At 42.4% G+C, this 21,696-nt stretch overlaps 1 protein-coding gene and 1 long non-coding RNA gene across 2 annotated transcripts in view; both read left to right on the top strand.

Moving 5' to 3' along the window:
* The window catches only part of MCU (mitochondrial calcium uniporter), a 524,593-nt gene that overhangs the window by 180,577 nt on the left and 322,320 nt on the right, over positions 1 to 21,696 (top strand). The gene's annotated exons all lie outside the window — the stretch shown is intronic.
* Positions 7,199 to 19,718, top strand: LOC139051395 (uncharacterized). The gene is made up of 4 exons (XR_011509376.1): positions 7,199 to 7,368; positions 8,914 to 8,955; positions 11,522 to 11,726; positions 14,403 to 19,718. It is a non-coding gene; the product is annotated as an uncharacterized lncRNA (long non-coding RNA).

The raw sequence follows: 21,696 nt of genomic DNA, 5'->3' as shown, positions 1-21,696 counted from the left end.
CTTGTCGTAGCCTGTAGCTGTCCTGTGGGAGTGACACGATCGCCCAGGCCGTTGCAAAGCCAGCAGCCGCTGCGCCCGCTCCTCCCCGCGTGCGCGTGCCGTTTCCGTTCCGCTTCCCGTTCTTTCCCCAGTTGACGGGAACTTACGCTTCTCTTTGCGTTGGCCATCCGGTCGCCGGCCCCTGTTGGCTCCACGTTTCGACAGCTTGCGTGGAAAGAAGGTAGCAAACGAAGCAACGTTCCGGCGAGCTGTGCCCCCTGCGTTGTAAACATACTGAGAAAGAAAGAAAGCGTAATGGACAACTGCTTTGTAGCAGGTCGAAAATATTAATCGCTGGGCGTCTCGGAAGTGGGGCGTTTCGCGAATTGGAAACCGTGAATTGCAGTCGTAAAGTTTTCTTGTAGCATAAAATGTCATGCTGCATTGCATTCCTAGCGTGACTACTGTTTACTTTATGCATTCTTGCGTCTTCCCTGCCGTTAACTTGATGGGCCAGTAAATATATTAACCTTGGTTTATTCGTACCGGTATACCTGAGTACAGAATACGCTTGCCGGGCCGTACGCTAACTTAAACGACCAATGCGCATGCGCAAAAGGCGATATGTTGCGTATGTGTGTCGCTTTTTAATAAAAGGTTTGCTGAAAGTCGGCGCTTTTTCGCGTCTTTCTTCTTTTGATTGCAATGTACGCCGGTCCAGTAAAAGCTCAAATGCGCGTTTATAGAAATATACGGGTAAAATAAACCCCGTTTGCACTTACCGTGCTGCCGATAGCGTGTGAATATCAAGCCAGTCGAGAACGGGGTCCCGGTGGTGTTACGGTGGGCACTATCTGGAGCCGCGTTACTTCGCTAGGCCTCGTCTATCTGCGGCTGAAAGTAATTACAGTTTCATTGTTATATGGCGCTCAGTTTTACACAGACAATATTAAGTGAAGGACGGGACGTGGACGGGACGTGGACGGATGTAGCGCAAACTACCAACTCTTTAATACCGGTAAAGAACGCGCTTATATGCAAGGAGATATGGTGAGGGGGGGGAGGGGGGGTACAAGAATATATAGCGCCATATCTCCTTGTATATAAGCGTGTTCTTTAACAGTATTAAACAGTTGGTAGTTTGCGCTACGTACGTCCACGTCCCGTCCTTCACTTAATATCGTCTGTGTAGAACTGAGCGCAATATAACCATGAACGTTCACCAACTAGCCCCCTTCATTGCTTTACTAATTACAGTTTATTAAAATGTGCTCAATGGATTATTTGACTGTTACTTTTGGACGACCTCATCAGTCATGATTATTTGAAAGCTGTATTTTTAATTACTACTACTAATAATGGATCGATTGATTGTACTGCGCGTCGCGAACATATACAGTCGGTTAACGATAGACGTCGCATTGAACGTTTCCGTATTTATTTCGACCGTGAAAGGTTCCTTTCCGCTCAACGAAATTTAAGCGCACCAATGCCTTTGCGTGTTCGGTCCCTGACACAGGCGCCGCTCTGGTTGTCGAACCGCCGCCCTCATTCTCTGAAATGTTTCATTTTGTAAAAGTTACTTGGAGTATAGAAATCACTTCGATGATAGCCAGCAATAGCCATGCCATCTATAGCCTTCAGCGCCGCCTTTATTTTTCTCTGGGAAACCGCGCAGAGTATCGTGAAGGGATCCGGGGATTCGCGTTGAGCTATCCGCTGTCGCCACAAATACCGTAATAAGCCTCAAATGTGACGCTTAGAAGGATTCTCCGGATCTAGGCGGACTGCTGCCAGAAAAAAAGAAAATCAAACAAGATGCGATACGCCGAGTGTGCCCGCCTGGACAAGTTTCCTGCGCTGAGCTGTCTTCTGCTGTGTTGATGGATGCATTGCGGTTGGGCGTATTTCGTCATCAGTCACCATTACTCTATCGTTTATAGATTATCATGTGGTGACTGTGCGCTCTTATGACTGCCCTCTTCTCTTCCATATACCCGCCACACTTCCGCCCGTCCCGCAGTCTTTTATTTATTTTATCTATATAAAAATGACGCGTACGCCGGTCTAATGCTCTGGGTCATTCGAGTGCGCCAAAAAGAGAGACTTCGCGGGACGCAATATATTCTGGGATATGGCCGCTGAGTGCGAGAGCTTATTGGTTCAACTCCTTCGTTCTGATATACCTGCCATCAAATAGGCGGCATTAGAAGTGCACTGTTATACGCGAACATGTTTATATTGCGGTCATGTATTACCTTGAGAAAGTGTGAGAGGTGCATTCTCATCATTCAACTTTTTTTTCTGCCCTTTTGTGTGCAGATGGGATTAGAAATCAACCAGGTGTCCGCTCTGCTGCTGCGCATTATTCGATATTCAAAGTTTTGCGCCACTTTCCGGTGCGTTTGATGATTAAGTTTAGAATTGCGATCGGTGCACAAAACAACTGTTTTTCGCTCGCACAGCTCTTATATGACCACATTTCTTTTCGTTAGTTTTTTTTTTCCTCCCTGTAGTCATCGAACCACCCCTTCTTGGTTACTGTAGGCTACCCTGCATGACATTGAGATGCAGCCGAAAGGCGCGGGCCATTAGCTCTGCACTTAGTGCCGCGGACTGTGTAAAGTAAAACTAACGTAAGCTTCCTCGTGGGCGTATCGGATCAGGCCTCCGTGCGTCGGAGGCATCACCAGTATCGGTACCGCGCCTGCCGGCTATATTTTAGACTTCGTTCGCGATTATTTCACTGCCCATCGGCTGCCTTCCCTCTGCACACATTTATACTGTGACTTCAGCTGCTTGTTTAGTGCGACTACAGTATAGGCCGGAAATATTGACGTTAAATACCGCTGTTTTCTTTTTAAGCTAGGATTCGAATTTCGAACTCCACGTAAACGGTGGGTAAACCACGTTTATATGCTTTCTCGGTTTGATGTCTTAGACTCGTATAGCTCCAGACGCCAATTTTGGCTGAACCAATAGCGCAACTGCGTTAGTAACAAGTGCGACACTAACGCACTCGTATTTGTGACATTCCGCGCTCTTGTTGTACCGGTGTAGTTATTTTTTTTTCTTCAGCGAGCGTATAGCCATAGAGCAAGGAATACAATAATATCGGACACTCCCATAGAGCCCAGCGGCCGAATTGACTGCAGCGCACCAAGCCGTGGGCATTAATACCTCAAGTACACTTGCGGTTTCGCTTTTGTACGCGCGTTTTTAATACTAGCTGGTGCGCGTCATGCCGGCTCCGTTTTTTCTTTTTTTGCTTTTGCAGCAAATATTTAATAATATCTTTGTTTTTTTATTTATTAAATATTTATTTGCAAATCATTTTATTGATAAGTAAAATTGATTATGAACGATCTTCACAAGCCTCCATTGTATATGTGCCACGTACAATTTCATAAAGACGCAAGACACCTTGTAAAATGAGGAAATGTTTATTTTATGCTTTATAAATGCTCGTCGCGGGCTTTTTGTGCATTCATCCAACGTTGTGGCACCAGGTAAGCAGCAGTAGTTTCCGCAGGAAGCTCCACCAGACGACGTGAGCTGAAAAAATTACAAGCGTTATTTTGGTATTGACATCTAAGAATAATGCCTGTAGAGACGAGGCGTGCGAAAGTGGTGAGTGGGCGGCATTACGAACAAAACCAGTTCGTATTTACACACACGGAGTAGAAAATACCCGACTCATCCCAAGCAATACCGTACATACCACAGACACATTCTAATTCCAAGCATTCCCCTCTTCCCAATACTTATTTCCTGCACTTTTAATAGCACGAATGAGCGGGCAACGGCGCGTTTCGCGAACTTTGCTACAACCGACGCGATAGTACGCTACGAATACACAGAGGTGGCCACAACACAGGCTCTCAATCAGAGCATGCTGGACGCTCGCAGAATTCCTTCTACTCGCACTCAAGACAAAATGCGTGGGTGCCGTTCAGGAGACGGAATTTTCGAGTTACTAGTTCCTGGCGTTTAACCTCCTTGGCTTGTCTCTTGCGCATTCTGCAGGCGCAAGCAACGCACTCCCGTGTTATCACTCTTGACGATTGCTTGTCGCGTTTTCGACAAGCGTGGGTACCGAAAGAAGGCTTAAATTGTTGCGGGGACATAAAAATTGCGACAAATTTGCCGGAATAAGATTCAGCACGCGCCAATCTAACTTTGTCACCACGGCCGAGCTGCTTTTCGCTGCGTCACAACAGGCGCGGCGAGCGGGCCTCATAACAAAAGTACCGAAAATAATTTTCAACAATGTTGGGCGTCAGAGAAAGCGCCAAAACTTGTCGCAGTAAAATTCAGTACACGCGAAACTGCGTCACAGCACCCTGTGCGACTAGCATGCCCAAAAACTACCGAAATTAGTTAAAATAATATTGGGGCTCATAGAAAGCGTCGCAGACATCTTCCAGTACGATTAATTAAAATTAACTGCTCCACGACGGCCACGCTGTTTTTCGTTAACTGCGTCACAAGTCTAGCCTATAGGTGCCGGGCAGTATACCCCTTATGAAAATGACTGTTGAAATGTTGTTGGCATATTGTTGACGAATTGTTGACTCAATAGCCTTTCAACAATACCTCCACAAATATTGAAACCACAGAGCAATAATTCAACAGTAAAGTTGTTGGGCAGGTCACAACAAAAAAGTCGTTGACTAAATTCTGTTGGTATATTGTTGAATAGTGTTGAGTATTATTGAGCCATTGTTGAGTAGTTTTCAACAATAAAGTCGTTGACTAAATTCTTTTGATATATCATTGAATAGTATTGAGTATTATTGAGCCATTGTTGAGTAGTTTCCAACAATAAAGTCGTTGACTAAATTCTGTTGATATATTGTTGAATAGTATTGACTATTATTGAGCCAATGTTGAGTAATTTTCAACAATAAAGTCGTTGACTAAATTCTCTTGACATATTGTTGAATAGTATTGAGTATTGAACCATTGTTGAGTAGTTTTCAACAATAAAGTCGTTTACTAAATGTTGTGAACTTATTGTTGAATAAGATTGAGTCACGAGCAATATTGAGTTTCGAAGTATATGTGAAAAACACACGAACATACGTATGTGTGCGTTTTTTGCATATATATGTTGCTTTACTGATCACTTGTCACCATTGCATATATACAGGGTGGTGTTTCACGTTACTTGAACCATAGATGTATATACACGTGTTTCAGCTAACTTTACTCAGAGTTTAAAATATGCCGATGCACCATAAGACGATGTGACCAAATGCATGTTGCTCACTCTTGTATGTGTTACGCTATTCTTGTATTTTTCCTAAGTAGTTAATTAGTCAAGAAAATTAGCCATTCTGAAGGAACAAAGTTAATTAGGCGAAAAATTTCAATTAGGAAGTTCTAGAGCACTTTGTAAAACGTCCAATTAGGCCATTTCTAACTTTCTATCTATTAAGCGTTATTGTTTTTCAGCTTACTGCGGATGCCCGCGAAATACAAAAAATATCACCTGACATACCCGCTTGCGCGCCGTGCTTGCAGCGCTCTCAAACGAGCATACCATCGAGCAGGGTGTGCTGCCGCTTAAAAGGCGACAGGGCAGTGACGAAGGCGTTGGCTGAGGTATTATAATTGACGCCAGCGACGTGCTTCCCTCGCTGCGGTTCATGATGGCGATAAGCAGACGAGTGTTCACACCGGTTAAATGGTATGTTTTCGTTTGTGCGCGGAAGGCTTAGGAGCAGTGCAATCACGACTCGCAGGCGGGCATGTCATGTGATGCTTTTTGTATTTCGCGAGCATACGCAGTAAGCTGAAAAACACTAATGCTTAACACATAGAAAGACAGAAACGGTTTATTCGTACGTGTTGCCAACTGCTCTGCAACTTGCTAATTGGAATTTTTTCCTAACTTCCTTGCTTCAGAAGTTGGTTAATTATCCTTGACTAATTAGCTAATTAAGCAAAACACAGAAATAGCGCGACACGCTACATACCAAAGGGAGCAACATGCATTTAGTCGCGTCGTCATAGAATGCATAGAGTTTACACTCGGCCTAAAGTTAGCAGGAAGAAACACCCTGCATATATATATATATATATATATATATATATATATATATATGCAGTTTGAGAAGACAAACGTCTCTACTAGCAGTGACAAACAACCGATGATTGGACGCATCCTGCATTTCCATCGGCGTCCATTATAAGGGGGCAGTGCCCTGGCTGTGTGTTAGGAAACGGCATTGCATGCCTCCATGTTAAATATGGTCAAGGTGGCGGAGGACGTTAACAAAATTCAAGTCTGGGGTTTGACGTGCCAGATCCACGCTTTGATTATGAGCCGCACCGTAGTAAGAAACTCCATATTTATTTTCACCATCTGGGGTCCTTTAACCTGCACCGAACGCACAGTACACGGACGTTCTTGCATTTCACCTCCATCGAAATGCAGCCGCCCCGACCGGCATTAGATCCCAAGCACTCGGGTTATTAGCGCAACACCTCAGGCCACTATGCCACCACGGCGGGTGCGGCGGATAAAGGAGTGAACATCGTTTTTACAGAGTGCGTATCGCTTAGATGTTACCCGTTAGCACGCACAGAACGAAACAAAAAGCTTGGCTGATATGTATGTCATCGTGCTCATATTTCACATGGAGGCCACATTCTTTTCTGTGACGTAGACGGGGTGCTGGCGAATGTGTTGGGAATCTGCTCGGCCACCAAGCAGAATCTGCGCTGCTATACGTTCTCGGTGACAAATCGCACAGCGCAGAAGCACACACACAAATGTTTAAAAGAATGGGACGACAGACCGCCTGCAGTTTGCTGTGACGTCGAAATAAGAAGCACAAACAGCGACGTTTCTGTACTTTTCTGGTCAATAGTTCAGTTCGCATGGTTGCGGCACGCATTACTTTTTTTTAAAATCCAAACGACGAAAACTGTGCGCGCACAAATTAGCACGGCGTTTGCGACGTTTGAATTTGGCGCCTTTTTCCGCGCACTCCATTAGCTCCGGCCGGTGCACCGCGTTACTGCGCCAAAGAAAGTAGTTCATCAAAGAAGTGAAGCAAAAAACTTTCATACACATGCAAAGCGCCACAATTGTTCTGTAATAACATGACATCACAGAATTTGTTATCAAATAGTACAATTTATGATAATATAAGCGTGTATTTGTATGAGTGTACATGTATGATTGCGCGTTTGCGGTGTTGATGCTTGGAGCATTCCGGCGAGTTCGTGTACGCCGTTCGCTTGAAAGCTTCCTGCTTTTCTGCGTTCTTTGTGTGCTTCGCTGTGACATCTTTGGAATATTCCTGCGTGTTGCTCGCTTTTTATGGGCTTGTTGCCTCGAAGATCGCCATGATCGCCTCCGACTCAGCGTCATCAAAGGTGAGTTGATGTTTCGAATTCCCCTTGTTCGTCCATTGCGAAGCGGTGTACGGGAGCCCGGAAATGAGTTCAGCGCCTGTGCGTGTTTTCCGCGGGCCTCTTTTCTAGTTTTCATTCCTAGCACTATCCTTCCGTTGCGAGAATTGGTTGTACAGCACTAGATTTGTGATATATAACGTGGAGCTTTGTCCTGGTTTAACTTTACTCTCCGCTTGTGGTGACGTAAGGCAGCTATGTGGTGCCAGCTAAAACAGGGCTGTTGTACGCCATGATTTCTGATACGGTGTTCGAGCACCGATTGAATTAGCCTTATTAATGAGCGCATAACAATGCGACCTGAAACCGTCCGATCTGTACTGTAATCGAAGATATTTCGTTTGCGCCACGCTAGTACAAGGCGTGTGAGTGAGCTGTAGCAACAAAGGCGGGGGGGGGGGGGATCAGCGAAAATGTATTCTGTTGCGCTGTTCCCTTCAGGATCGAGTGACACCGCGGTGCTTCAACGCCCCACTATCTGTCACGCCGTGCGGCCGACGTTCGCGCGACCGGAAAACACAGAGGAGGCTGTCTCGCAATAATAAAAAATTTCAAGTGTGTACACGCGATTCTATGCGATACGTGACATACAATAGGGGTGATGCCACAGAGTGCTGCGAAATCACCGAGTTATACGCCTTGCCAACCGCGTGTGTTTTGTTTTCCACCTGTTAGCGCGCATTCAACTTTCTTTTTTTATCTTCTCCGTTCGGTGCCATCGAGTGCTTCGCCCAAACGGCTTCGCGTAGGTGCTCTGCATTCACGGAAAGGCAGATTTCATGGCACTCCAGGTCCTACTTTACTGGGATAGAACATTAAAAGAAATGTAACAGCGTGAAATTTCAGCTTTTCGCACTTTAGTAACTGATTGATGTAACAAAGTTTTAAAATCAGTAAAGGAACGAGATAAATGCCTGGCATATCTGCCTTGTCGTCCCACTGTGTTTCGAGGCGGCATGTATATGTTATCGGCAACATAAACATCAATAATTAGCATTGTTTCTTGTGACCATAGAAGTAGCTAGTTATGTCGAAAAGCCATTTTTGCTTTGAATCCGAGTACTACACAGTGAGCAGATTGAAAGGGGAGCGCATCATTGTGAACTAAATGACGACGCTTTGCCACAAGCTTGGAATAATGTTTTTTGTCGAAAGAGCAGGTCTGTGAAATTCTTTCTTTGAGTGTAAGCAAAACTTCAGTAGCATCAGGTAGACGGGGAGTAAAAGAATGTAACACTGGGGCCTTATATGAAGGAGCTGCCTTTAATATGTGGCCATAACAGTTAAGTAGATGCGTGGAAATAATTTTTAATATAAGTAGAGGAATGTGAAATAAATTATTTGACAAGCTCACACTGCCATTGGCAAGAGCAGCCACACTTTCGTGTACTCGATGACTAGTCATTTATATCCGTCCATTTATGTCAGCCTAATGGTCCATGTAGCTCTTTTGATTGTCGCTTTTGCTGCATCGTGGCTTCATGTTTTAATACTGACATCTTTTTTCAGATTCAAAGTGAGCTGGGAGACGCCCCAGCTGGCACGCTAAAGGTGAATTCTTTGGTCATCCATTCTGTAGCGTCACCATGATCAAATACAGTGATGCCGTGAAAATGTATTGCAGGAAGCAGGAAAAAAAAACATTGCTGATGCAACTGCAAGGCATTTGCTCCAGTGATCAATTGGTGCAGAGTGCCTTCATTAGGAGACATGGTGCCTTTAAGCACTCAGCTGAAAGACTTAACAACTGCACCGGGACTGGGAGTGAATTCAGTGTCACTTGTGAACATATTAAACGCAGAATGTGTCTTTTTCAGTGTATATGCCTGATATGAAACTTAGTGTGGACATTAGTGGTCTACATGAGTGAACATCTTTATAGTTTTACCAGAACGAAGGTATAATGGCCTATGTCATACAGCAGTGCACTGCTAGATGTATCAAACCAGAACAGCAGCACCCTTCGGGAAAGTTGGCTGAAGAACGAGCAATGATCGGGGCTTTCTGCATTTCAAGGGCCAAATTCCAAAAAGATTGATGCCGAGCTGGATGGTGCGAAGTGCCGGTCACCACATGCTCTATCTTGGCATTATGTCTTGTTAAGGTACAGAAATTGCATCACTGCTCATAAATTGGAAATTGGAAGGTTGAGGGGAAGTGGAAGGGCTCCCCTCTGGAGCAGCCAGTGCATGCCCTTTGCTATACTGATAATCCTACTTTAATGAGAACCAGTGATGCATGTTAACCTATTACGCAGCCAAGTGCATTCCTTGTTTTGTATTAAGGGGACACTAATGACACCCTAAATGAATTTTAAATAAAGCATCGTCTTAAATAACTACTTCTGTAAATTTCTTGGTAGTTGCTTGATTATTAGAGAAAATAAAGCTCAAAGTTTAATTTTCTTAGTATCGCCCCAAAATCTTCGTGCTGACACCTCATTGTCACATCATGGATTCCAAGTATTTTTTCATACTTTGGTTGTATTGGTTCTGTAAATGTTCCTGACGCTTTTTATTTGGGTTTTTGGAATATGATGAAGAACATCTTTATTTGTAAAAAAAATTGCTACACCTGAACAGACGTCATCTAAATCCATGACGTCACAGCAAGCGGGTGTGGTAACTTCAAGGCAGCACTGCCACCAATCTTTCCTCTTGCTGCTTTTACAGTTTACTCGGCCTCTTGTCACGGTATGAGTGAATCTCTTGAATTGTAGGAAGGTCATGTACAGATACATCTAAAATAATTTTTCTCTATAGTGCTTTCATGCCGTAGTTGCTTAGGGGTGTTAGCACAGCTCCGCTAAGCACGAGGTCACAGGATCAAACAACCGCATTTTGATGGAGGGTAAATACAAAACTGCCCAGGTACCTTGCAGCCTAATTTAGTAAAAATTAGTCCAGAGTTCCCCACTATGGCGTGCCTAAACATCAGATTGTCATTTTGGCACTTAAAATGCCAGAATTTAATTAATTTATATTTCTTTAGTGCTCCTTTAAGCTGTAGAATTCATGATCTCTGCAAAAACTCATGCTCAAAGTATTCTCCATAAAGATTAAATAAACAGTAGATATAAGTGTCTATTTATATATTGAATTGTGGTGATACGTGATGACTATTAGAACGGTGGTACAACAAGACAGACAGAATTGTAATACAATGTGTGACGGCACGATGATGCACATCGAGGAAATGACCGAGTCTCCCTAAAAGTCCCTGACATGGACATCAACTGACTGTCCACAAACTTCTGAGTTCACTCCGTGATCTTGTGCAGCCTGTGCTTTGCGAGTCGATTAATTTAATTGAGGTGGTGGTTGGCACATACTGTCCTTGCAACTTATGTACATTTCATACAGTGGAGTGGAATCCTCACACATTACATCTGGAGCACAGCAAGTGAACATGATGTGTAGGGGTAATCTTAGTAATGATCGACAATCATGTCCCTCTTCGAGCTCCTAATGCTGCTTGCCAACACAAGCAGCAGCAGTTGCCCAAGATAGCGGGAAAGAGATTCATTGAAAAGTGGCATATGCCCAGGGTCGCATAACCAGTCACCCAAGCTGTTCTGACGGTTGATTTTGAACTCTTCCCTCAACATAGCAGCCCAATCTCCCCATTAGACCATGGGCTACCTATTGACACAAATGGATGGGAAAATAGAGACCTGAAAATATGAAGTATCCTAAGAATGGTAATCACAATAAATAGTACTAGATGTGCATTAGCTCAAGCTCTTGGGCCAGTTGGTGCATGATGAACTTGAAAAAGGGGGGTACCAGCAAAACAAAGGACGCGCACACACGGAAGAGGCGTTAGACAGGGAGTCCGTGTCTAATGCCGTTTCCTTGTGTGCGTGTCATTTGTGTTTCGCTGGTACTCCCCTTTTTCAAGTACTAGATGTTTGGATACTTTGGTTTATTATTCTTGTTTGTGCTGGATTGTTCTTCTGAAACGTGGCATCCGGACAGCATAAGAAGCTTGTAAGAAGTCCTGTTTAGCATTCTAGATTTGCAACAGGTACTTTTTTAATTTATTTGCAGTAGGGATGTTGTGTGAATGTGCTTGAAAGGCTTAAAACTGTTTTGCTAACATTTACTTAAACGTGCAGGTTCACATAGGTTGAAGGAGTGCACATTGAGAAGGTTATCCTGGCACAGCTTACCATGGCCTGCCATGGTGGACCAGGAAAGTTTGCAAGGGCCTTGCTTCACCATGTGTTCACAGAGGAGGAGCTCATGGGCCATTTGGCCTTTGGAAATAACACCAAGGGGCAAAAAGGGCTCTTGACCCCACCAGGGTCAGTGCTGTTATAGGCAAGTACCATATATCCTTTCTGGTTGCATTTTTACATTCACATTTTTTTCTAAAATTATGAACTTGCCATTGGCATAACAAACGACTTTCAAGTAGCCCGTGTGTGCAGTTGTGTGCTACGATAGCCTACTATTTGGAATGACTGTTCATATGATCATAAGTGCGTAATGCCGCCATACACAAATGCTTCTAAAATTTGAAAGCTGCCTTCACAGCTGAAAGTTTTTAGTGGCTCCACCACATAACATGAGCTGCATTGGCGCATTAGCAGTGCTACATGGCTTTCATTGCAAGGAATAGTTGTCTGTGAAGCACGCTCCAAATCTATTGGCATGGAGGACATGTTTAATTAGCCTGAAAGTGTTATTCTAATACACGAATTGCGGAGAAGCTATGCTCAAGTGTGGTTACTGCTCAGCTCGAGCAGGAGCACGTTCACCAAATTGCAGAAATCAAAACAGCTCTCCAGGTTCTGAGATGTGAAACAGTAGATTCACCAATTTTAACAGACCACATCGAATTAAGGTTGCTCCTATATTGAAGGAGGTCCATGTGATGCCAGACAGCAGCCTTTTAGCAGAGGGAACCTGAGTGGTGTGGCAATTTTCTTTTGGTTGTTTCAATCAAAGAAACAACATGGACAGAGTTGCAAGCATTGCTGTCAACAGTACTACGTTTAGTGGGCGCTTACTCATTCTAAGCACTTAACCTATGACTCGTATTTATTAACGCACACTTTATCACTTTGTATTCTAAGATATGAAAAAAATATTTGTGGCTTTTCCCCATATACTTCAATAAATTGAAAATAGGCTCTTGGGGCCCAATGTATAAAGCTTCTTACAGTCCATCGGACATGTCCACTACTCCCATTCTGAAATTGTTAGAATTGATTCCTGCTTCCTTACTTCACCTACCTGTTAACAGGGTTATTATGAACCATTGCCAAGTAGATTACGGGCTTAAAATAATCAAAAAGATGAATGGGCTTTTCTGTTGCTCTTGTTTAGCCCGTTGAGGGTCACATTTTGGGGAGAAATATGCCTCTCTAATTTAGGAGTTAATATTTTTTGTGGTTTGCAAATGCTCAAAACTTTCGAATTGAATAGTGTCCTATTCAATTTAGTCTTTGAATGGTCACTATTTGTAAATGTAAGTATTCTAATATTTCGAAACACCAACATGAAATTTGAGCCAAAGTACGGTAAATTTTCACGTCCAATAACATAGTATAGACATAAAACGTAGAACTTGTAAGAATAGCAGACCAGGCTACATTAGTTAAGTAGCTGTACTTTAGAGGCTGTACAGCAATCATTTATGCTTACTGAAGAGTCCTGTGCATGTGAAGAAACCTTTTGCTGCTCCATTAGTGCTTTTAATAAACAGCTCTTCATAACATAACAATGACAGAAACTTGCAAACATTAATAATACTAGGTTGTGAGCCTCATCTTACATTAATTGTGATATCAGCTGTTCATTATTCAGAAGCTATCCATTATTTGATTTGCTTCTAGCATTATTCGGTTCAGCCTCAAAAATCACTTTTCGTGCACTCTTAATATTTTTATTGCAGATTTAAGTTCTTCAGAGTGACGTTCCGAGAAAACGAAGTGGTAAATAATATTTTTAAATAACGATGAAGTGGCAATACCATTTCAGTATTTGCAGTTTTAGATGTTTTATTTTTTTATGCAGGATAAAGCAGCATAATTTTTTTGTGTAATGAAACTTACAAAAACTTGTGGCAACACTCCCAAATTACTGCAATGACAGACACCAAGGAGCTAAGTGAAAATCAGTTTTGGAGAAACCCATGGAGCGACAGCACTTTAAGAATATTTTCTAGAAGCCTCAGAAGGTTGCAGCACCTCCAGTGGGATGCTAGGCAACACTTTGTTCTGAAACGGCAAATTTTTTCAGAACGTTCCGTCACAGCCACAGATGTACGGCAGTAAACCCTAAAAGGGTTAAAGAAGTCAGTCCTATGGCATATGGCTCTTAAAAGACAGCATTTCTTCGTATCTGTCACATTCTGCATGTTTCATGCTAAGCAGCTTGGTGCACAACTACATGGAATCCTCATTATAACAGTAATTCAATCGTTGAGGCAGAAAACATACTTTGCTGTAAGCAGTGTCTTCTTTAATGTAGAAAGTCCTAAGTCATTGTAAGGCGAGAAGTACATTCCGATTGCATGTGAACTCAGGAAACCTAACTTCAAATGAAGCTACACTCAATTGTAGTGACATGACAGTATTGTATTTGGAGCATGGAAAAGCACAGTTAAATGCTGCATATTTTAATTATGAAAGTTACAAGAAATAATTTAATTGTCAGTTCAGGTTTATTTATGAACAACATGAATTTTTTTCACCATTTTGTTTCTCAGCAAGCAAAGTTCACATCTTCGACATTGAGGATATTCGTAAAGTTATTTTGCTACAGTGTTTTGTTCCTCTTTGCCCTTTCCTGCATTTGACACTTAGTGGAGTCCCGTGCCACACAGAATCAATTTAAATGGTCATGCTGCAAAGCTGTACCCGTGGAAAGTTGGAATTAAGCTACACAAATACATAAATCAATTTCATTATAACAAGGGCATATTGCATGCCATTCTTTTGCATGTAGAAGTTGCTTTTTAAAACTTGTTCTGGCTTCTTGTTGTTGCAGGCTTCACGTGTCACAAGTTTCCTGGTACCAACATGCCCTATGTAAAGAATTCTGGCCTCGCTTCTCGCATGGGACCAATAGCCTCTCAAGAGCCCAAGTTGGACAGCTCAAACCAAAACACAAGTGTTGTGCTTTTGTAACTCTCGACATTTTTATGTTTTATGTTAGTCTCCTGAAGGGCCCAATTTGGATTTCTCAAATGAGCATACAAATGTTGTGCCTTTCTATGCCTTGACATTATTATGTTAATTTTATTTATGCTAATTATGCAAGTCTCCTGAGAAGCCCACATTGGATTGCTTAATCCAGAATACAAGTGCTGTGCTTTGTTACAGTTCACTACATTTTTATGTTAGTTTTTGATATGGTTCCAGTAAGGATAGTGTTTCCTTATTAATATATTTTTTAAGTATCTTAAGTCATTTCATGCCAAACCACCCAATTTTGTCAAGAACTGTTCCACTATGGCAAAGCATTTCAAGTTTGCTTGATTTTGAGTAGGTACAATAAGAAAATTTTTGAGAAAATTTGCTTTCATACATACACTTGAGTCATTCCAGGGCACCCAACCAACGTTTTTTTGACCATCACAGATATAGTTGAAACTCCGAACTCTTGCTCCCCATTTATTTTCCTTCGCAAAAGTTTTTTTGAATTTTGGCAAAAATTTATTGTTCTTGCCCAGCTAAGCTAGAAGGCACTGATACACGTTTCTTTTGAAAGGGAAATTGTATGATCCAGATATTCAGATGATGTTCATGTCAAGAGACAAGTGGTGTGACTGCCAAAATTTGCAAAAGTTTGAATTTTCTTTTAATGTAGGGAAATACAGAAGGCACAAAATAAATATAAAATCAGACTGGTTGACTTGGGATAGCTGCAAAATATTTCAAGCCTTGTAGGTTCAGTTGATCAGCTAAAAAAACTGAAAATTCCAATTTTTTGCAAGAAGCTTCGTGTTGAAGGTAAAAAATTAGCTTTGGAGGTTGGCACAAAAGTATGTCGCCCATCGTTACACAGCCCTACATGTCTGCTATGCATGTGACAAGTAACAAAAAGGTATTCTTTAAGTGCAATAAATTATTTTCTCTAATGTTCATTTGTGGATCACACATACAGCATAAATATAGCATAAATATATGAAGCCATGTCAGCTAGCAAGGAAAGATTGTTAATATAATTAGCCACAAAAACTACTCAACAAACTGACTGCCTTTTTTATCATTGCGAAGGCAGGTGACGTCAAGCGCTGCAGCTGCAGTCTCAACTTGTATTTTTTTAACATGAATGCAAAAAGTGGTCGCCAGTGGTGTCTGACCACATCAGACTGAACAAGGCAAATATGACTTTTATAGGTGAACATGTTCTGGCTCTGAAACAGTGGTAGCAAACAACACCACAAGAATTTGTTCACACTTATGTAGGTTTTCAGTCTTAATTATGAAGGTGTTTTCTACTTGCATCATCATTGGGCTCCAGGGAGCAGGGCACGAAGTGTCCTGCTCCCTCTGTGTTGCATTGCAGTGCGACATGCCCTTTAAAATGCTTTGTATGAACAATATCAGCGCTCTTCCTGGATTTACTGTCTACATAATAGCCGATATTTCTTTTTGTAAACTGCATGAAAGATATCTTTTAACACTGCAGGATTCCCTCGCATATTAATACGTACGAGGTCTGTTAGAAAAGTATTTGACTTTTTTTTGCAGACACCTGATGAATATGAAACAAGCGCGTTTTCATCAGCCACCCTTGAACCTTTTCGCGCATGCACGAATTTTTTCCCGCCTGCCAATAGCGTGAATTGCTGGGACGCAGCATTTGAATGAGGTAGTACACAGTGCTCTCGTCGTTTTTTTATTGCAAGGAAAATGGCGGAGCGACTGGAGCAGTGCTACTGCGTCAAATTTTGCCAGAAACTGGGCGACAGCCACGTGGAAACCATTCGGAAGATTCAGACTGCTTTCGGTGACTGCGCTATGAGCAGCACACAGATTAAGGAGTGGTACAACCAGTTTAAAGATGACCACGCATCGGTGGAGAGCGAGCCACGCTCCAGTCGGCCATCAATATGCCGAAATGACCAGGTCATTGCCTAAGTGAACCCTGTGGTGATGCGGGACCGTCGTGTGACTATCCAAGAAATTGTGGAAGAGGTGGGCATCAGCACATTTTATCCACATTCCATTATCACCGAAGATTTGGCCATGAAGAGATTTGCCCCGAAATTCGTTCCCAAGCTGCTCATGGTGGAGCAAAAGCAACTTCGTGTTGAAGTCTCACAGACATGCTGGATTCCACAAACAGTGACCTCAACTTCACGAACACCATAATCACTGGTGACAAGTCTTGGATGTATGTTTATGACCGGGAAACCAAATCCCAGTCATTACAGTGGAAGCATTCCACGTCACCAACCAAAGACCGCTAAGTGCGCATCAACGTTAAAGTGTTGCTGACTGCTTTCTTTGACTCCCGCAGTGTGGTACACCACGGGTACGCACCACAGGGTCGAACAATCACTAAAGACTACTACAGGGATGTCCTCCATGGCCTATGTGATGCTGTGTGGCGCAAGATACCAAAGTTGTCAACAGGAAATTGGCGCATCCATCACGACAATGCTTTTCTCGCACTTGATTCAGACTCTTTTGGCGAAAAACCAGACTCCTGTAGTTCGACAGGCTCCTTACTCTCCTTATATGGCCGCCTGCGGCTTCTGGCTATTTCCCAAAATCAAGAGGCCATTGAAAGAAGCACAATTTCAGACAAGAGAAGACATTATGGCTGCGTACGACAGCTGAGCTAAACTCCATTCGGAAAGAGGCCTTCTCGGAATGCTTCTAACAATGGCAGCACCGCTGGGAGAAGTGGCTGGAGTCCCAAGGAGACTACTTTGAGAGTGATTAGGTTTCCAACGCTCCAGTTATCCCAGTTTTTTTTTTCTTCAGCCAAAGGTCGGATACTTTTCTAACAGACCTCGTATTGATATTTTATGTGCAATGGCTGTATGGTTTACCTGGCCCACACCAAACACAAGCCTCGTTGCGTTAGAGCATGTGTCCCTTGGCAATAAAATGCAGACACTAACACCGCTTCTCTGTCATCTGTGTGGAGACGAAGCCAGCTTTGTGGTCTGCATTCCCAGCCGGCAAGCAGTGCGCACATCCGAGAAAAGTCGGTGCTGACAAAATTTCAAAAAAGAATTTCTCGCATTTAAAAATAATGCCTTTTTTAACTTCACACATGCATAGCAGACATGTAGAGCTATCCAATAATGTATCACATACTTGTTGGCCAACCATGAAAGCTGTTTTTTCCTTCAACATGAAGCTTCTTGCAAAAGATTAAAATTTGTTTTTTTTTACAGGCGATTAGCTGAACCTTCAAAGCTTCACATTTTTTTGCTATACTATGTCACCTGGGCTACCATTCTGTATTTAATTTCTGTCCTGTGAATCTTCGTTACGAAAAAAAAAAACTAACGGATTGCAATTTGACTCATTTTTGCCGGTGCCGAAAGCAATTGAAGTATTCAAATATTTAAAAAATTGGCTATTTTGGCAGTTGCATCACTTCACCGTATTTCCACGCACACCATTTGAAGGCCTCGATCAATACAATGTGCATTTGAAGAAGAATGTTGATTGATGTCCTCTAGCTCAGCTGAGCAGGAAAACTAAACTGTCACCAAAGTGCTACAAAATATCTGGCAAAAATAAATAAAAGTGGGTAACGAGTTTTGAACTCTAGTAAACATATAGTAATGTTTCAGCTATATGTGTGCTGTCAAAAAAACGCTGGTCGATTCGGCATGGAATCGCACACCTGCAAGTGCATCTGTGCCATTGTCAGAGTTCAATAAAAACTGCATTTGACATAACTTTGTAAAAATAACTTATTGCTTTCTAAAATACATGAGTAAAATTAATAGGTATAAGTCGGCTTAAATTTAAAATGCAACGAAAGATCTCTGGTAATGGCATGATGTGCCTTTCATGTTTGCATGAAACCATATCTTTTTCTGAATTCTTTCGTTATTTTTTTGTGGCAGTGAATAAAATTGTAATGGAACTCTCACAAGGAGTAACTTTGATTCCAGCACATCACTAATAGCTGTTTTTTTTTCCATATAAAAATCTGAAGTAGTTAATATGAATAAGTCGCTTGATATGAAATGACCTGCGCAGGAACGTTATCATGGCGGAAAACACAACTGGATCATGTAACAGCAATGCAGCATAATAAATTGCTCCCATCAGCATCACTTATTGTGATTGCCATTTTCAGAAGTATGTAACGTTTACCGAAATTGCCACATACCATTCAAGCAACAAATAAGGATTGTACAGTGATCCTTTTTCAGTTTTACAGATCTTTAAGTTGTCTGTGCCAGGTAGCATAATTTTTTTTCTTGAGCTGGATTATTCAGAGGTGGACATTACTAGCACAAGAAATGGAAACATTAAACTGATTATCATAAATTTATTAATTCACTTATCACATCACGGCACATATTTCAGTTTGCAAATTGTAGCCAGTGATTTTGAAAGACATATTCACTTGAAATTAATTTCCAGGATGACACCAGTTGCGAAATTTTTCCATAAATGTGAGAAATACATGGGCATTCCGGTTACTTTTGTGCTTCAATGCATAACAGTGCGTTCTGTTAAAAAAAAGTAAGTGCTACAGCAGTGCATTTCTACAGCCAGTTTGATGGCATGTGTCTCGTTACTGGTGTCATTCTGGAAGTTCGTTCTCAGTGCATACACCTTGTAAAATTACCGTCTACAATTTGAAAAGCTTTATTAGGAACTGAGTTTTTCTTAATCAGCTGACTATGGTGTCTTGATTTCTCATGCAAATAATGTTTGGCACTCTGTATCTAGAATTATGTTAGCTGCAACAGTCCGTGTTTAATAAATTCCATGAAACTTAAAGATAACCACCCTGCATATCAGGTCTCAGTTGAGTGCTGTGGGCTCAAGCAAATCGTGCCATGGTAATAGTACCACTGGCTCCCAAATAGAGAAAGCAAGTGCCTTTTTTGAGTGCTCTTATTAACAGTCATGTCAGTCTGCTTCTACATTTAATTTAGGTATTTATTTTTAAAAATTTATTTCTTTTGAGAAATGTGTTTTACTTGAGGGCCACACAGACTACATCTTCAGTATTCTGTTTTGTTATGGTGTCAAGCTGCAGGAAGTTTGTACTGTGCAATAGTTTTTAAGAAGTTTCTGATGTGCTCAAACTACAAATGTTTGTACATTTACACAGATGTTTGTTTACAAATAAACAGTTCACCTAGAAAAATGCTTTTGTCTGCATCAGTTCAGCACTCTTAATATTGTGGAGGTCCATCCACTCTGACAATTGAAAAAAGTGGCATAACAGTACTGCTAGCAGTTTTACAATATGGTTTATTACAGGCGATCTGGGAGCATGCTTTGGAGCCCAGGGTGGCAGAGGTCTGCGATACAAAACGCCTGTATTTAAATTTTATCCCTGCCCTCTCACAGCAAACATACCAACGTGACATCAAAGGTAATTATAGGCAACATAGCTCAGCAGTATTTTAAGGAAAGTGCAGGTTTAAACTGCTAAATACCCAGTGGGGCATAAAGGGCTTTCAACATAATTTGTGTTGATGTTCAACAGATCTGCAACAATTCTTCCATGGGCTTTCAATATTAATGAACACATTTCAACAACACATCAATGGGCTTTCAATTTTGAGACAACACATCGTCAACATTGCTTCAATGGGCTTTCAACATTGACAAACAACACATTTCAACAATACGTCAATGGGCTTTCAAGTTTGAGCTTCAACAATGCTTCAATGGGCTTTCAACATTGACAAACGACACATTTCAACAATACGTCAATTAGCTTTCAATATCGACAGGCAACACATCTTCAACAATGCTTCAATGGGCTTTCAACATTGAAATACACCATAGTTTCAACGATATGCCTACGATCTTTCAAATTGAGAGGCCACAATGATGTTTCGACAGAATGTCGCGGGCCAATTATCAACACTTGTCAACAATTTCCTCAATGCTGTTTCAACAATTCCCCAATGATCTTTCAAGGTCATTTGTTGACGTTGAACAATGATATCTCAATAACCTTTCAACAATTTTTTTTGTAAGGGTAAGCCTAATTGCTTGAGGTGCGTAGACTGTCGAACAAAGTTTCTCACCTTGCCGTAGTCCAATAGTGCAGTGCTGCCATGTCGAAGTTCCGAATGAACGCAATAATTCGCCGGGAGGCCACCAAACCAGGCTATATAATCCCAAAATATAAAAACAGGCAGACGGGTGCCCGAACAGTCCAACGCTCAGATGCGCGGCCGGTCTCTCTCGCTTCGGCGGTGTCTGACGAATGACGCAAACATCTGGCTCGTCATTCGCCGGTTCGCCTGTCGCTAGGCAACGGAAGTAAGCCGCAAAGTTTAATTTATACGCAGATATTTTTACTTTTTCCGGGAAAGAATAAAAAAAAATAAAACAATTTCTGTTAATCTCATTTCACATTCTTTCTTTCGATGCTCGCGGCCCCAATTCGTCGATGTTAATACTATAGCGTGACGTGTTTCCTGTTTCCAATTTTCGCCGAGTGTCCGCTCTTGTTCAATCCCTTTCTCTACGGTATAGCTTCGTCCGACGAAAAGTTCGTCGAGTGCCGTCGCTCGCACATATAGGATAAGCGCAGTATGATAGCATTGGCGAGACGAGAGAAAGGGGCCTGCCGGGCGGTTGTGTATGACGCGGCTACGGTGGTTAGCTGCACGCTTCCGAATTGCTCTGGAAGTATTTCGACGTATTTGTGCTCTAGTTTTCTTGATCCCAGTACAATGTCGCGCTGTGAGAGCCATGTGGAGGCGCCGCAACGACCGAGGGCCTTCTCCTAACAATGTCGCCTTGCGCACATCCCGCCTCGTCGCCTTGTCCCTTCCAGATGCGCGGGAAATTCTCCTTTCTTCCCGAAGTTTTCCTGCACGAGAAGTGATACAACTTTCTCTCTCTCTCTCTCTTTCTTTTTTGTCCCGAGTGGTGCTTGCGTCCGGAAGCTCGTCCCGAAGGCCCGTAACAACAAAGTACAGGCAAGTCGGGCCTCGCTTTCCCAGCACCGGGGTGGCTCGTGCCAAGCGAGCCGGGACTTCCGCTCCTGTAAACCCAGCCTCCGCGGGCCCGTGCCCCTCTATCGGATTACTTATTTACTATCTTGTTTCCGGCTGGATCGCACTCGAAGAGCGGCGGGTCTCCGAAGGGACACTGGCGAC

Source organism: Dermacentor albipictus, unplaced genomic scaffold (genome assembly GCF_038994185.2).
Source record: "Dermacentor albipictus isolate Rhodes 1998 colony unplaced genomic scaffold, USDA_Dalb.pri_finalv2 scaffold_11, whole genome shotgun sequence".
Lineage (NCBI taxonomy): Eukaryota > Metazoa > Arthropoda > Arachnida > Ixodida > Ixodidae > Dermacentor > Dermacentor albipictus.
Note: the sequence above shows the minus strand (reverse complement) of the source record. Positions and strands in the feature narration are given on the sequence as shown.